The sequence below is a fragment of the Panthera onca genome, chromosome D2 (assembly GCF_046562875.1).
Source record: "Panthera onca isolate mPanOnc1 chromosome D2, mPanOnc1 haplotype 2, whole genome shotgun sequence".
Classification (NCBI taxonomy): Eukaryota; Metazoa; Chordata; class Mammalia; order Carnivora; family Felidae; genus Panthera; species Panthera onca.
The window spans coordinates 4,814,441-4,831,088 of record NC_138349.1 but is presented as its reverse complement, the minus strand read 5'-3'; the positions used below and the strand labels follow the sequence as shown (position 1 = coordinate 4,831,088).

Here is a 16,648-nt window from a genome sequence, read left to right as displayed (position 1 = left end):
TTGGTGGGATTCGGGAATTTTCTGGGAAGGGACATGTGGGGACTTTCCAGGGTGATGGAAATGCGATTGGGACACTTTTTTACGTATTTGTCTTTATTCATAAAACTGTACACTTAAGATTTGTATAATTCACCTATATTATTCATCAATGAAAAGTAATGCAAGAAAAAAAAAGAGTTAAAATGCTCCGAGACCCCCCTGAAGGAGGAGACAACTACTTGTTTTCCTGGGAGACTGGAGAAATCTTGCAAAAATCCCATTCTCTCGATTTCACTGGTTAATAACTGTTAATACTTGGGCATAACTTGGAGAAAGAGCGGGAAGGATAATTGGGTAATGTAAACATAGAAAGTTCTGTACCCCTTGGAGTTATTCGTTCTGGCACGCTCTAGAGATCAGAATAGCCATCCTGTGTTTTCCTCCTTGTGGGCATTGGTCCTAAAGTCAGTGTTCCTTGCTTGTCCTGCCCTGTGGCCAATCAGTCACCAAGACGTTCCGATTTTATCTCCCAAAGTCCTGTCATTTTATGCTAATGTCTCTGTACAGTGTTTAAAAGCAAACTGTGATGTGCTTCCTCCATACCAATTCTGCCTTTTTTTTTTTTTTTTTTTTTTTGGTTTTGTTTATCCTCCTAGAGAGCATTTCTGGCCTGAGTGTTTTAATTTTAGCTGACATCTACCGGGGCCTTTAAGGTCAATGAGCATAATCTGTGTTACCCTGAACTCGAGCCCAAAGTCTCAGCCCTCAAATAAACAGAAGACAAGACACACAGCGAGGGTTAAGAGTAACGGTCTCAGGAAAACTGCCTCCAGCCTCCTGCGCGTTACAGGAAGGGAGCTGCAGGGTTTGGGGGGGAGCAGGGCTCCCTAGGTGGGATTGAACAGGAAGTGCTGATGGGGGCTGATTTAACAAGCGCTGGGGCCTGGGTCTAAAAGAGGAAGATGGCTAAGTGGGCAGGATGGCAAGAGGGAGGGTAGATCCTTGAAGCCTAGGGTGAGAAGAGGGGAGCGGTCTCAGGTGTGAGAAGCTTGAGCGGGAAGAGAAGCCGAACGGGGAAGGGTAAGAAGGATCAAGGGGCTTCCGTACGGGAACCAGCACAACCCCGGCTTCAATGCCTCTGACAACATGCTTCAGCGTGACGATGACGGATGTCTTCAGACTCTAGAAGAAGTGAAGGGATGCTGCTTCATTCCTGGAAGAATCCAACAGAGAGGATGTTACCAGGAGACAGGAGCCATCTGTCCCTCATCATGTTACCAGGGCTGTTGACTTTCCAACAGCAGATGTCTGACAAAGGCGACTTGTTCCTCTCTTCTTGCATCACGGTCTCTGTCTCCACGGCCCCGCAGCGTTAACAAGCAAAACCGTGCTCCCCGGGGCTTTGAAACGGTGGCCTTCATGTACACCAGCCTGGCTCTGTAGGCCACCGCAGCAGGCACACTGAGACCTGGGTGATGTCACTGGCCTACCTGGGCCCACCCACCTGGGCTGCTCCCCCCGCAGGGACCCTGGAGGGGGGGCGGGGCAGGGGGAGGGGAGCCGCCTGTCCAGCTGGGCTCCGAACACAAGTCTGCCTGGTGCTGCCTGCTGGGCCCCTCCTCCTCTGAGCTGCCAGCCCACATGCTTTCATTGACTCCTCCTGGCTATCGGGGCTGTGTGAGGAGCCTGAGACGGAGATAGAGAGGTGCTGGAGTCCCGCATGGCACGGACCGTCTTGGGGCTCAAAGCCCCGACGCGATCGGGGTGGGGTGGGGGCTAGTGGCTGACCAGAATGACGGACACCAGACCAATGGCTACATCTCAGAGAGAGTAGCAGAGGACGGGAGTGCCAGGCGATTTTCCGGGGGCAGAGGGGAACAGCCCGGGTGGGGAAGAGCTGGGCTCCAACAGGGAAGGGGCACAGGGGTGAGGGCCCAGAGCAGCCGAGATGTCAGGCAGAGGTGAATCCGAGGTGGGGGGAGAGGTAGAGACGGGGATGCTCGTGGAGAGGCTGAGTCAGAGCAAGACTGGCCTGAGATGGTGGGAGAAGGGGCAGAGCTTTGTGGAGAAGCTCTCCTTTATTTGAGTCTTCTGCATACGGGTGGTGGAGGGAGCCCTGGAGTGGGACCCGATCCCCCAGGCACAGTGGGGGCGGGACAGGAAGGGGAAGCAGAGTTCAAGATCTCCACTGTTGCACCCTCTTTACCTCCTGTGCAAGGGAAGCTTTACTCTGGGCAGGTCAACTGTGGACGGTCTCAGCCAGCAGGTGCCCCATCCCTCCTCAGTCTTTGGGGTCGACAGCTCTGTGGGCAACAGCCCCTACTGCCCCAGGCGTCGCCTGGGGGCTGTGATGCAAGGTCGGGTTCTGTGACCTCACTGCCACCTTCTCCAGTTGGTTCCCGCATTCACAAACCCGGAGCAGTGAGGTCCCCACGGCAGGGATGCAATCTCCCTCAGGAAGGCCAGGTCTTGGGCCAAGCTTCGGAACCCCAATGATGTTACCTGTATCCCTTCTGCCCTCCGGATTGGAACGCCCGTGACTCTGACACCTCCCTACCTAGCGCACAGCGGGTCGCCTGGAGAGCAGTCCCCGAGAGCAGCAGGTCCCGACCCTTCCTGGCAGCGGCTCTTCCTCCGTGTAGGTGGGTTTCCCTTTGCCGGGCTCTGCCTCCTGGACCACCAAGCCCCTCACCAACCAAGTGGTGACCCCATCCCCTCTTCCGAAAGGAGGACACCGGCTCGGGAGATTTTCCGGGCTCTCTCTGTACTTCTCGGAACCAGAAGCGGTACCAGCCGCGCGCTCCCCTGTACCCCCTGCGTGACCCAAAGCGTGTCCCCAGCCAGGTCACTTCCCGGTGCCCGGGGCCAAGGCGGGGTAGGAAGGGCCTTTCCCGCGCGGAAGAGCGCCCGTCACACCTGTCCCCGTCGGTGGGCGCGCGGCTCCGGGCAGTGGCGCCCCCCCTCCCCACCCCGGCCAGGGTCTCTCCCCGGAAGGGGCGCCAGCCTGGGAAGACGGACGGCCAGCGAGCGCGGCGGGGCGCCTCCAGGTGGGGCTGGCGCCCGGGGTGCGCTCCCCGCGCCGGACGGCAGGCGTCGCCCCCGCTCCTCGCTGCGCCGGCCCCCGCCCCCGCCGCGGAGCCCGAGCCCGAGCCGGAGCCGGAGCCGGAGCCCGAGCCCGAGCGCGAGCGGAGGAGGCGGCGGGACCCGGCAAATTTCCTGCTCGGCTGCGGGCGGCTGGAGGCTGCGCCGGCGGCGCCCGGACCCCGCGGCCTCCGCGCGTCCCCACGACCCTCCTTGGCGCCGGCGGGGACCGAGGGGCGCCCCGGAGGGCGGCGGGCGGGCGCCCGGGAGATGCGGAGCCGCCGCGGCGGCGGCGCGATCGGCGCGACCGGACCGGCCCCCCCGAGGTGAGCGCGCGCGCGCGCGCGCGGGGTGCGGGCGGGGGCCGTGCGCCCCTCCGGGGACCGCGCGACCGGGGCGGCCGGAACAGGCCGGGGACGCCGCCTGGGCCGCCGCGGCGGGAGGGAGGGGCCGCGCCCGGGCGCCGGGTCTCGGAGCCGGGTCCCCAGCGGCCCCGCGGCGCGCCGGGTGCCGGCGGCTGGGGACGGCGCGACCCCGGCCTCGGCGCCTCGGACCCCTCCCCTCCCCCCCGCCCAACTTGGCCACCACCTCGGCGGCTCCCGCGCTCCCTCTCGGGAAACCCGCACCCCGAGCGCGTGTCTGCGGGTGGCGACAGTGCCGTGGGTCGGCGACAGGGACGTAGGTGAAAGCGGCCGAGACCGAGAGGGGGTCCCACGGGGTGTGTGGAGGGCCACACGATGCAGGCGTGGAGACGGGAGCCTTGTGAGAAAGTGACTCGGAGTTGCGCCAACTCTGGGAGGGGCGCGGGCCGCCGTGCGGATGCCGCCCCGAGGGTCCCGCGCCCTCGCCTTGGCAGGGAGGGGAGCGTGGAGGGCCGGAGGGCTCCCAGAGGTGCCGCGGGGCCACCCCCGGCGGCGGGCAGGCCGGGCGGGCCCAGGCAGGACTGCCAGGATCCGCAGTGGCGGTGCGGTGACCTGTCAGAGCGCCTGGACCAGAGGTCAGCGAGGTGCCACGCCTGCGGGCTCGGGGGGGGGGGCCCGACTGGGGACGGCTGGCAGACCCACGGGGAGAGACGCAGAGCCAAGCCCTGCCAGACCGTGCTGGACCTGGCCTAAATTCCTTCCTGGCGTGGCCAGCCTTTCCAGAAAGGTTAACGTTATGCTTGCCCAATTATATTAATTTGTCTTGAATCAGGACCACTCTAGCCGAGTTTCAACGCAGGAAACTCAAGGAAAGAAGAACGTGGCCCTGTGCTTGTGTTTTAGAGTGGAAGGCTGTTGAGTTGAATGCTGCCGGTCGCTTGGTTTAGAAATCACGGCCTCCCTGTTCAGTCCGCTCTTGACCCCGGGTGCCCCTTGACCCAGAGTGCCTGGAGGTCTTTGTGTCTCCATGATGGGTGAAATGCTGTCTCTGTGAAATAAAGACCCACGCCCATCCAGAGTGTGAGTGGAGGGGGCAGGGAGGGGAGGGCGTCTCTCCCAAACCGGTGCAATAAGCCCAAGGAGGGCCTCGATGCGGGGGAGGTGGGGGAGGGGTGCTGGTGGCGTGGGTGGCTACGGCTGGCTCCTGAGATGGGGCAGAGCTTTGTGTGCAAATAGCGTCGGGGTGTGTGCTCCCTGAGCACAAGCTCTAGGCCTTCAGGGAGGAAAAGGCCAGCTGGTTATGTGGACCGGGCCCAAGAGATGGGTCTGTGTTCTCAGTCAGGAGCCTGTAGGCCACCCGGCCCTTCTCAGACTTGGCTGTGCCTCTGACTGTGACCCCAGGGAGAGAGGTCTTCGATCGCTGGGGTGAGTGATACCCGTGCGTCGGTACCCCCCCCCCCCCCGCAAGGAAAACAACAACAACCCTAGACTCCCCTCGTGTTGACATGAGCCAGGAGCTGGTTTTGTCCCTACAGAAGGGAAGGTTTTAGATTGAAAACATATCAAAATCTATGGCATCGCCCCCCCCCCACTCCCCCTCCCCCCGGAGCTGAGTCAGTGTGGGAAGTGGATGACGGAATTACAGTCCCTGGGGCCCCTGGGAGGCCCAGAGTGAGCCGGAAGCAGCGTGGCCTGGTCCCCATGCTGTGCACAGAGGCCACTTCTTGAAAGCGTGTGCAAACCATCCATCCTGAGAGGGGCCGCCACAGCCGCGGGGGAAGGCGCGTCGGAGGGGCGGATGCCTGAGGAATCGACGGCATTTGCCGGGTGGTTAGTAATGAAGCCGAAATACAAATTTCAGTTGGTCAAAACCTAGGCCTCCTTCACACTGCGCCTCCGTGGGTCCGCTTGGCTCTGTGTCCACTGCGGTCATCGCAGCCCAGGCTGCCCCCTTTTATCAGACTCCCTCCTTGCAGGTCAGAGGGGAGTTTCTAGTCCAGACCGCCCCTTGGCAGTTCTCCTTCCCGGCTGCCCCCGTGACATTTCTCCTGGAATATCAGTGCCCCAGCTCGAGGTTCCCCAAGTCAGACCTCTGATCCTCCGCCCCCACCAGCCCAACACTGTCCCCCTGTTTTCCTTACCCGTCTGATGGCACCAGCCTGCCCACCGCCATGGAAAGACAGGCTGGATTGTAGTTTCCCTGCGGACGATGTCGTACCCTCAGCATCCAGCCAAGCACCTGACAGTGGGCTGGTCATAACTGTCATCGGGCGCATGAACCCATGAGGAAGTGAAACGTTTTAGGAGCCCATCTTCTGAAGCAGGTGAATTCGTGTCTTCTCAGTGGGCGTCAGCGGGGCTGGTAGGCGGCCACACATCCTGCTGGGGTAGATTGGACTGGTCACATCGCCAGTTCTTCTGGTGATGCCGAACGCACCTGCTGTGGACGGGGCTGGACCACAGAGACTCCAGATGACCCCCGAGGAGGCAGGCTTGGGAGCAGTGAGGGGACACCGAGGCAGCTCTCCTCATTCCTGCACTGGAGTTCCACCCCCAGAGTGCCTGCTGTCGAAACAGGAACGGATGTATCCGTTGTGATCAAGACTGGCCTTCTTAATATTTGATTATCACTAAGGAGAAAACTGTGAGCTTCACGAGCATTTCCAGTTCTTCTTTGGCGGGTGCGTCCTAGTGAACCCATGGCTCGCTACTCCCTGAGGGCACTGCCATGCTTTCCAGAGCCTCGGAGGTAGACCCTTGCTCCACCCCTGCTCTGAATCTCCTTCTCCTCTGTCTCCATCTTGAGGGACTCCTACTCATACCTCACAACCCACTTCAAATGCCTCAGGGCTCCCCACAGCCTTCCTGACCCCTCTACCTAAGAAAAATCTCTCTTTCTTTCAGTTCCACAGAAGGTTAACTCTACCTGTTCTGGAGCACTTATCAGACCCTATTTTGATTTCCAATGGGCTTGTCCAAATAGTTTATCTCGTCTACTAGGTGGTCAGTGCTTCTAGGGTAGAGGATGTGTCTCTGAGAGTTTGGGCTTCGAGTTCAGGTATGGATTTACATAAATCCTGGCTCAGCTGTGACCTTGGCTGAGCTCTTCAAAATTGACACCTTGTGTTCTCCTCTGTAGAATGGGAGCGATGATCTCTACTTCACGGGGCTTTTTTTTTTTTTTTTTTTAATTTTTTTTAACGTTTATTTATTTTTGAGACAGAGAGAGACAGAGCATGAACAGGGGAGGGTCAGAGAGAGAGGGAGACACAGAATCTGAAACGGGCTCCGGGCTCTGAGCTGTCAGCACAGAGCCCGACGCGGGGCTCGAACTCACGGACCGTGAGATCATGACCTGAGCCGAAGTCGGACGTTTAACCGACTGAGCCACCCAGGCGCCCCTTCACGGGGCTGTTTTGAGAGTGTCAGATGATACGTGGAAAGTACAAGGCAGATGACTGGCACCCAGTAAACTGGGCCGGGCTACAACACCTGAAGTTGTGCCCTGCGTGTGGTAAAAGAACCAGTGACGTCTGAAGGAGTGAATTAACCAAGTCACAACTCGTATTAACAGATACATCTCGCTCGCCATCCGGAGCGCTGGGTCAGATGGGTAAGGTGTGACATGCTAGGTAACTTTATTTTTTGGTGATCATCCGGCGGATGATGTAAACGTTGTGTGATGAAGTATTTTAATCTCGTGACGTCGCCGCTTCCCTGTGCTCCAAGAACAAGCCCGTTCTTCAACGCACTCCATTGACGCTGCGGCGTTAAGAGTGGTCTGTGAGGCAGAGAGGTGGTTCTTGCACGTTGACCTGTGCTCGTGGACTGAATTAAGCCAGTCTGTGGGCGGGACAACACGCAAGTGAGCCAAACCCGCACCAGGACGCACTGTGGGCTAGAACCAGGTGTGTGCACCCAGGGTCTAGATCCTGGATCTAGAACTGGAACGGCTTGTGGACTAGAACATATAAACCGCGGAGCTGTGGACTGCCCCTGACACGCTCAGGACTTAGCATTTCTTACCTCCGCAGAGGGAAGTGTGGCACCAGGCCGTCTCTGAGCCCCTCCTAGCGCCAGTGCCCTGACCAGTCTCACCCTGTCCCCAGCCGGTGGAGGCAGCACCGCCCAATGTGCACGATCGGATCGGATCCAGGGCCCCGGCTGCCTCCGGTTCTCGGCTCCTCCCTTCAGCCACGCCTGTCTCCGCTCCGGGTACCGGGTCTCCATAAAGTAAGATGTGGCCCGTGGGCACAGTGGGCACGCTTTTGTTTCGAATACGGACCCCAGACACGCCACAGATGTATCTTGGAGGGTTAGCCCTCTCGTCACTTTGTCGTCTGGAGTTTTGCCCCCGGAGCAGGGTGCTGGATAATACTCCGGCTGCTTGGGGTTTTGGACCAGCCACATCCGAGGTGATGGGGTCTCACTGAATTTTACTAACTTCTCCAGCAAACACAGGTGCACAGCGTGCGGGGCTTCTGCCGGACGCGGGCACGGAGATCCCTAGTTCAGGGCTTACTAAGCCAGCTTTCATTTCTCCTCTTGGTCTCGCTGCTGTTCCCCAAATGTCATTAGTCAAAGTCTGCCCCATCCAGGTGTTGTACTCAGGGAGTTTTGATGTGGTTCACAGCCTCTTTGAACTTGAACAGCACCCGGCTCCGAGCCAGAAATGTGGGTATAATGCCTTTCTTTCAACTACATAAATACTTCAAAAGGGCTGATCACGCTTACGAAATAGAAAAATTTTAACGCCGTGTTTCAGAAAAACAACTTTTATATCGATTCCTATCGCAATAGGAACCAAATAAGTACTTTTCAAGGCTGTCTATCTTAAAAATATCTTCCCAATACAAATCAAGACTTTCCAATTAATATAGCCCATTCGTGCATCTTATATGAGAAAACCAAAAAGGGTGAAAAAGTCTTGTTACACCCAGAAGCAAATAAAAACTCCATCAGGAGGTGAGGAAGGGGGGAAAAAAAAGACCCTTGATTATGCGCTAAAAATCTCAAGTGTTTTGGGCAGGTGTTTTGATGTCAGTGTTTCTTGGGTGAAGAATGAGAATGGATAGGAAAACTTGTGCGGGCCCCAGGCTGGGGTGCCGGCAACACTGAATTTGACCCAGTAGGTGGGCTTATGGTGGAACGAGTGTGCAGGGTGCAGCCGTGTTCCCGAGACATGCGTGTGGCTGCACGGTCCTCTCTGGGGATGGGGGGACGCCTGTGCGACGCCTGGGGCTCACAGGACATCCAGCTCTTGTAAGTGAAGTGTAGACATTGGAGGAAGCAAATGATAGTCCCGAGTGGGAGCCAGGCAGGGGCAGCGGAAGAGGCTGCTTGTAGAGGGCACTCCCAGCGAGGATCTTACTTTTTCCACACCAAGCTCGGAGCACAGACTTTGGAGCAGAGAGGCGGGGTCAGACTGAGACTCATGGCACGGAAGCTTTGGACAAGTGACTGACCCTTTCCCAGTGTTTTCTGGTCTCTCTAATGAGGACTGTGACACTTCCCAGACTGGGTTGGCGTGTGGCTGGACTGAGGTCACGTGTAGGGAGCCCAGTGTAGTGCCTGCCAAACCGGTCAGTGGCCTTTTCCTGTGCCCGGGAGTCAAGGGGGTGGCTGGCCTTCAGTCCAAGGATTGGCATAATCTGGGCTTGGATTTCTCTCCTGCCACATTCGCTTTGTCCTCAGGGCAAGTCACTTAATTCCCATTCTATAAACGCGGACATAATTTCCAGTTATCAGTGCCTGTAAATCTATTTGGACGTTTCCAGCTGAATGTTAGTCACCGATTTTTGTACCGGGGGTGGGGGGGGGGGCAAATGAGTTCCATTCTTCTCCTCAACCGAGATTTCAGAATGTCCCATCACATAACTACTTGATTACAATGTATTATTCAACGTGATCCTTGAACGCAGCCTTTTTATTTTGTTTCCTATTCCAAGAGGACTTTGCAGTTTTCAGGCTGTGTCTGTGTAGTAGGACTTTCGTGAGTCTGTTCCGTTGGCTCTCAGCAGACCTGGCCCGTACTCCTTTGCCAACACACTTGAGTGCCCTGGGGGTGGGGGGGTGGGGGTGCCCCCGCTGGAGCAGAGCCCGGGCGAGTGGAAGGTCCTGCCCCGGCAGGTTCCTCATTAAACCGCGGGCGCTCTGGTCTTCCTTTCTTCTCTAGTTCAAAAGGCCGGCTTCAAAGGTGGACACCCACTTGTCCGATCTGATGTCACGGCCCCGAGGCCTATGCCCACCTCCCCTAGCAGCCTGCTTGTCTGGGTTCTCGTCATGGGATAAAGCTTTTATCTTGTTGTTTGAAATCCAGCACAGGTGGAAATCCCTCGGTGAGAAGGGCTGTGTCTTCAGTGTGGGCTCTCACGTTTGAGTTCTAGGGCTGACTCGCTTCCTGTGGGGGGCCTGGGGTGAAGGGTTTAAGGAGACAGAGGAGGAGAAGAGCAAACGTGTTACAAAACCCACTTGCAGTGAAAGGCAGGGCTCTTTTTGAGGTGAGAGGGGATGGGCCTTCGGAGACCCCGTGTCCTGCCATGGAGACAAATAGATCTTCCCTTCGGAATGCTCTGCTGATTTTCTAGATTCCAGAAATGAGTGTTAGTGAATTAAGCTAAGCCAAGCATCTGTTCCTACAAATGTTCGTGTTTCTTTCCAGACCTTTCCTGTCCTCAGCATACTTCTCCACTGTGGTACATACAGAAGAGAAAGTAAGAGAGGAGAGGGAGAAACAGAGTCAGAGACATAGAGAGAGACACACACACAGACTCTCAGACACTAACGTGTTTTTTCTTCCAGGATTTGTCATCTGAGGCTGCCTCCGCTTTCCCTTTAAACCCCGGGTGGGAGCCGGGGATCCTGGACACGTGTGGCCAAGACGTGTGGCCTGGGACAGTTTCAGAGGGCAAAGGGGTGGCATGGCTAGTGGCCGTCAGCATATGGAGCTAATATTCAGAGCCAGGCCCTGGGAGTCTCTGACGCAGGACCTGTCGTCTCCCACGGTTACAGGAGAAAACCAGAGTGAACGAACAAAAAGCCAGAAAACTTGTGTCTCTGTATTACGTGCACGGATCTCCGGGAACTCTATTTGGGCTAACAAAATGCTGCCTTCGGGCGCTACTTGCTTTAATGACTAGAAAACATGTAAATGATCTCCCAAAGAGGTAGAAATATTCCAGCTTCTGAACTAGGTGCGAATAAGCCCCTATGCAATCTCGGCTGAACTATGACACCCGTTAATGAAACTGGCCTTTGCTGCTGTCATTTCAAATCATCTCAAAACCTGCATGGTTACCAGTCAAATCAATTTCTTATCATTAACGCTTTTTTGTTTGTTTGTTCGTTTTTTTCAGTATATGGTTTTTCTGGCTCCCGGAGGAGCCTTGGTTTCATAAACAGCCGAATGGTTAAGTACCGGATGTAAAGAGACTTTGAAACAGTAGCCCAGCCCCGTCCTTAATTTTGAAGCCAGGCTGACTCAGCATTCTGTCTCCCCAAGCTTGTGGCAGTACTTTATTAAGTGCATCAGGAATTCAATAAATTACTTTTTGCTAATGTGGCAAGCATCAGCTGAAGTTCAGTCATCTCTTGGAGATGTTATCCGTCCACCCGTTTAGATTCCTTTGAGCAAAAGCCTGATTTTGGCCCAATGTAATATAAGAATGCAAAAGCCAGAAATTTAATAATTTGGTACCACACCGTGCCAAGCTAGGCCCGCTCTGAGCTAGCCAATGATATTCTTTCAAAGGATATTTCTTGGTTTTCATCAAATGCGCGTAGTGTTTACAAGTCTGTAAGGTCATTGAGAAGAGACAGGAATGTTAAACATTTATTGGGTACCCACAGCGTACGTGCTCTGTTTTTGTACTGGAGTTAGCAAAAAAAAGTCATGGCACCTGCCCTGTGGGTGCTCCACGTCTGTGGGAGGCAGAATGCATCACTCCCAGGGTGTGTTAAATGTAACGCTGGCTGCAGAGGGAGTCCTAGAGGGGCTTCACCGGATAGAACAGGCTTGGTTTCCAAGGAGGTATTCCTGGCAGCCAACACGTCTAGAACATTCCAGATGGACGGCCTTCCATGTGCTTGCCCAGCAGTGAGAAGTAGCCTGTTCTGTCTGGGGAGGGTGTGTGGGTGGAGCTGGAGCCCAGGGATGGACGGGAAGAGACAAGAGGGCTGGAGCATTTGAGATTTTCTCCAAGCTTTTGAAAGCCATTGAGGAGTGTGGGTCCACTTGATGGACCAACAGTTCTGAACCCGTTTGAGATCATGGCCGCCTTTGAGATTCGGATCATGGCCGCCTTTGAGATTCCGAGGAAGAATATGGATGGATTCGTTCCTGGAAAACTGCATGTGGGCACACAGGTTTTTTGGGTTTGGTTTGGTGTTTACGGTTTCCAGAAAATCCTGCCTGACCAAAGCCCCACAGTTTTCGACTGAGGAGACGACATACATCCGGGCCAGACATGGATCTAAGAGATGATGACGGCCTCAGATTGCGGGCTGAGTTTGAGGTGCCTTAGCAGAGCCAAATGGACTTCTTGAATACAGGTGGCTGACTCTACTAGAAAAGGTCTGTCCGGTGGGAGTTTCATCTTCAGAGTGGCCATGACCACGTCCGTGCTTCACCGTGCTATCTGTTCTATTGTCTTCTTATGAAAACTTCAGTTACAGAGAACATTCGTGGGTATCGGGCAGTATTCCCAATACAGTAACATGGAATCGGTCATTAAATTATGGCTGTGTCACTGGGAGAGCCAGCTCTCCCGGATGTGGGGTAAGAATGGGCTTATGAAGCTCAGTGTGGCTGGTTATCATTGGCCTCTGACACGTCCAAACTGGGAGTCGCCCCGCTCCCTCTCAGGCACCCACAACTCTTGCCTTACGGACCTCGGAAATTGGAGCACCACGTTTAAATTTCCGTTTCCAATGGAGAAAATCCGTACGAAACAATGTGTTATCAGAGGGACGGACTTTGCTCCTCTGGGGGACGGGCAGAAGGAGCCGTGGTCCCCGATGCACACCGTATCCGGGGGACGGCTGACTTACGACCGCGTGGCCCCAGTCTGCCAAGCATCCTGGCAGAGTGGGGGGAAAGTCACGCAGTTACAGCAGGAGCGACTGGAGGAGTTTCTGACCCGGGTCGAGCCCCTTTGCCGATTTCTCGACGAGCACGAGCCTTCCTCCAAACTCCAGTGACCTGGACCAAGTGGGAATCACAGTTCTGTCTTCCATTCTGGGGGAAGGAAGTTTTCCTGAGGGTTCTCGGGCTGGTAGAACATCCTCGAACGTCACGGTGGTCCTAGATGATGGCCTAGCCCCCATTGCATTAAATATCCGTTTTCTCCCTTCGTTGTACAGTCAAGCAGGACCCTGGCAACCTTTCTGTGCAGAGCAGTTCCCGGGACTGACACAGGACTTGGCAATTCAGCTGTACGTTTGTGCTCAGGAAACTGAATTCATTGCACACTGGAAAGCAACCTCTAGAGTTTATTATCATCGAATAAAAAAAGAAAAGGCATTTAATCACTTTCAGTTTTTTCTTTCTTTTTTAATGTTTTATTTATTTTTTAGAGTGACGGAGTTCAATGGGGGGAGGGGCAGAGAGAGAGGGAGACACAGAATCAGAAGCAGCTCCAGGCTCCGAGCTGTCAGCACAGAGCCCGACGCGGGGCTTGAACCCACGAACTGCGAGATCATGACCTGAGCAGAAGTCAGACGCTCAACCGACTGAGTCACCCAGGTGCCCCTATTTTAATGTTTGTTTTTGAGAGAGACAGAGACAGAGTGCAAGGTGGGGAGGGGCAGAGAGAGAGGGAGACACAGAATCTGAAGCAGGCTCCGGGCTCCAAGCTATCAGCACAGAGCCTGACGTGTGGCTCGAACTCACGAACCGCGAGATTGTGACCTGAGCTCAACCAACTGAGCCACCCGGGCGCCCCTCTAGGTATTTCTTAATAACCATCCTCGTACGTTTTTAGGTGACCAAAAATATGCTTTCTGCACAAGTCTTCCAGTTTACCAAAAACCAAAGCCACTCGTACCTTTTCACTTTAGATGGTTTCTCTGAGGTTTGGCGAACAATTTGACCGCCCTCGTGGAGTCTGAGCGGGTGGCCAGCTGTAATGTGGAGTGTGGGACCGGCCCAGGGTCACAGCCTCTGCCCCGGGAACCGTTGTCCTGACCCAGATGAGCCTCTTTTCCTGTCCTGGCCGCCTTGGTGGGCTGACCCCTTCGTCCCGCCGTGTCTGCACCGTCCGTGTGGCAGGGTCTCAGGACGTGGAGGCCCCTTGCCTGCTTCCGGGAGGCGAGAGCACCTCACCTGTCTGTTTGGCTGGAGGTGCATCCCGACCCTGAGCGGGACCGGAAGGCGAGACCTCACTGCTCTGCACCTATCTCTTGTCCCCTTGGCCTGGGTCACGCCGGCCTGTTCTCCTTGGGTGTGGTTCCTGCCTGGAAACTGGCTTCCAGGTGTATTTTAGAAGGCCGTTGCAGGTGTATGTGCCGTGCGTGGCGTGCTTTTGTTTAGCGCATGATTTTTTTTTTGTCATGTTGAAATGCATCCCCTGAATGGACGGTCAGGGGCGTGCGGAGATCAAAGGCATCGATTCAGGTTATTCTGCTTTGTGATGGATTCCGTTGTTGTCTTTTCTCTATAGCACTGATTTGTACAAGTCTTGGGGAGATTATGCTTCCTTTAGTGGCCTGGCGTCTTGGCGGGCGGAGAAGCCTCAGAACTGGCTGGGGCTGAGGCTGGGGTGCAGCCTCCGGGGAAGCTTGCGCGAACCCCCGCACTGCACACGGGCGGGGCCCCTCCCTTCTGTCCGGGTTGGTGGCTGGACCGGGCAGACAGGAGGAGCATCCTTGACCCCTTTTCTGTGACCTAGTATCATTTTAGCCCCCCCTCCCCGCCCCCCCCTCCCCGAGAGCCACCAAGCCCGCAGACGCACAGAACCGCCACCCGAGTGCCTCGACCAAGAGAGACTTGTCCCTTCTGTCCAGGCGGGCAGCTGCCAGACTAGTCCGCCACCTGGTGTTAGCGACTTCGGCCAGTTAAAAAGGTTGCTTTTTTTAAGTTTATTTGTTTTGAGAAAGCAAGAGAGCGAGCATGAGCAGGGGAAGGGGCAGAGAGAGAGGGAGAGAGAGAATCCCAGCAGGCTCCACGGTGTCAGCACGGAGTCCTGGGCGGGGCTGGAAGTCACGAACCGTGAGATCATGACCTGAGCCGAAATCAAGAGTCGGTCGGTTGCTCAACGGACTGAGCCACCCCGGTACCCCTCAAAGTGTTGCTTTAAAAAAACAAAAATTAATGCTTATTTATTTTTGAGAGAGCGTGAGAGAGAGAGAGAGAGAGAGAGAGAGAGAGCAGGCAGGGGAAGGCAGAGAGAGAGAGGGAGACCCAGAATCCGAAGCAGGCTCCAGGCTCCGTGCTATCAGCACAGAGCGCGATGCGGGGCTCAAACTCGTGAACTGCGAGATCATGACCTGAGCCGAAGTCGGACGCCCAGCCGACTGAGCCGCATAGGCGCCCCAAAGGGTGGCTTTTAAAAGGAGGACAGCTTGGGACAGACGAGACCTAAACCAAATAAGAGAGCTGATGTCAGATTTCTGTCGGCTGATGGTGGGACCTTGGGAGCTGCGGGCGTGGTCATTTACACAGCCCTTTCATTCGTTCGTTCATTCATTCATTCATTCAACAGATACTAACGGGAGACCTACCAGATGCTGAGGCTTCAGCGAGGAACAAAATCCACGGGTCCTGCCCTGTGTCCTTTACCTGGGGCCTGGGTGTCCCTGTCTTTCTGTCCATCTGCCCCTGAGATTCCCCTGAAAAGCCAGCAGTGCCCAGCTCAGCCTTGCTCTGGAGACCGTGTGTGGTGTGCGGGCCGGGGACAGTCATCGTGGGTGGCCCCGAGGCCCTGAGGTCCCCACGGGGGACCGGGAAGGCCTTCCTGCTGGGAACTGTGTGGGTCCCACTTCCCTTCTGTGTGGATCCTGCCGGGCGTGTGTTCGTTGAGGCCCTGCTGCTACTTAGGCCTTGATGACTGAGCTGCGAGCAGCACAGGACGAAATCTGTCTCGGAGTCCGTGTGGTCCCTGTGAGTCTGCTCCTGACTACGGCGTAGAGAGGAGACTGGACTCAGGCCGAGGGGGCTGGGCAGCAGCATCACACAGAGCGGCTGCGGTCGGGGCCTGCCCTCCCCCCAGCTCTCTCCCTGGCTCCCATCTTCCCACCCACCCTCCTCTTGTTTTCCCACCCACAGATACCACCAAGGCCTCTTCTTCCAGAGCCCCAGACCCCACTGAGCTCTCCCTCCTTCCCGTCCGCTGGGGACGCTCGAGTTAGTGGAGCGAGTGCTGTGACCCCGGCCCCCGGCCCCAGTGGCACTGACCGCGGCTCTGCCGGCAGCCGTGGCCGCCCCACCACGTGCCCCTGCCCAGGCCAGAGGCCCTGAGAGCTGGTGCTTCGCCCGTCAGAGCGGCTGGCATGCCATTCTTTTCACATGAGTAATAGCAAAGCTGGTCCAAGAAATGTCCAGTATTTTCCCCCTGCGGTTGCCAAGTCTCAAGGGGATGGCCCGATGGCCTCATCACATGGGGCCCTGGCCCTGCCTCAGGGGTCTGTCCGGGACCCGGGGGGAGAAGTGCAAGCCTTTGAGGAACCAGACGATGGGACGATTTGCCCCTTTGCTTCTGACCGAAAATCATTTCGAGTGTGTTTGAAGGGCCCCATAGAGACTTTCTGCTTCGAGCCAAGTCCTCTCAAGGTACCCCACAACGTCTGTTGGCATCACGATCTTTCTTTCATGCGGTATCCAAACATTTCACTCCGGGCATCTCTGGCAAGAGTTGGCTGAGTCTGGGGTTGGGGGTTAACGGCCTGGCACTCATTTCCCGCTGCCTGATTTCTGCTGGGTGAGGGCTGAGCCCCTTAAATGAGCAGAGTGGATCCGAGCGAGCAGATCTTGTCCGGCTGGAGGGGGATGACTTCTCTGCAGGCTTCAGCTGGAAGATATCCACATCACGTGCAAGGTGCATTTGGTGGGGGGCGGGGGGAGGTTAAATACTGTGTCGAGATGCATGAAAAATCACATTAAGCCCCGTGCGAGGCCGAAGATGTCTCTGGGAAACTGGGTGTCTGAACAAATTACCGGAAGGTGTGAGGACAAACTCTGAAGCACTTTTATTGAGAAAGAGTTTGTGCTCTTAATGGGGATGAGTTACAGG

The 16,648-nt window shown here is 56.1% G+C and overlaps 1 protein-coding gene and 2 long non-coding RNA genes across 5 annotated transcripts in view; 1 reads left to right on the top strand and 2 right to left on the bottom strand.

Annotated features, from left to right (window-relative positions):
• Positions 1–585: 585 nt before the first annotated feature.
• On the bottom strand, positions 586–2,340 carry LOC144613212 (uncharacterized). The gene is made up of 2 exons (XR_013550595.2): positions 2,186–2,340; positions 586–1,192 (listed from the first exon to the last, which is right to left on the bottom strand). It is a non-coding gene; the product is annotated as an uncharacterized LOC144613212 (long non-coding RNA).
• Positions 2,341–2,519: 179 nt separating this feature from the next.
• The window catches only part of PTPRE (protein tyrosine phosphatase receptor type E), a 162,586-nt gene continuing 148,457 nt past the window's right edge, over positions 2,520–16,648 (top strand). For 2 of the 3 annotated variants that reach the window (XM_078434964.2, XM_060641199.3), the window contains exon 1: positions 3,136–3,386. The gene's annotated coding sequence lies outside the window, so the exon portion shown is untranslated. Of the gene's footprint in view, positions 2,622–3,135; positions 3,387–16,648 lie in introns of those variants that run through there. The other variant, XM_078434965.2, reaches the window with a different exon arrangement.
• LOC132684758 (uncharacterized) lies at positions 14,759–15,313 on the bottom strand. The gene is made up of 2 exons (XR_009612779.2): positions 15,141–15,313; positions 14,759–14,997 (listed from the first exon to the last, which is right to left on the bottom strand). It is a non-coding gene; the product is annotated as an uncharacterized LOC132684758 (long non-coding RNA).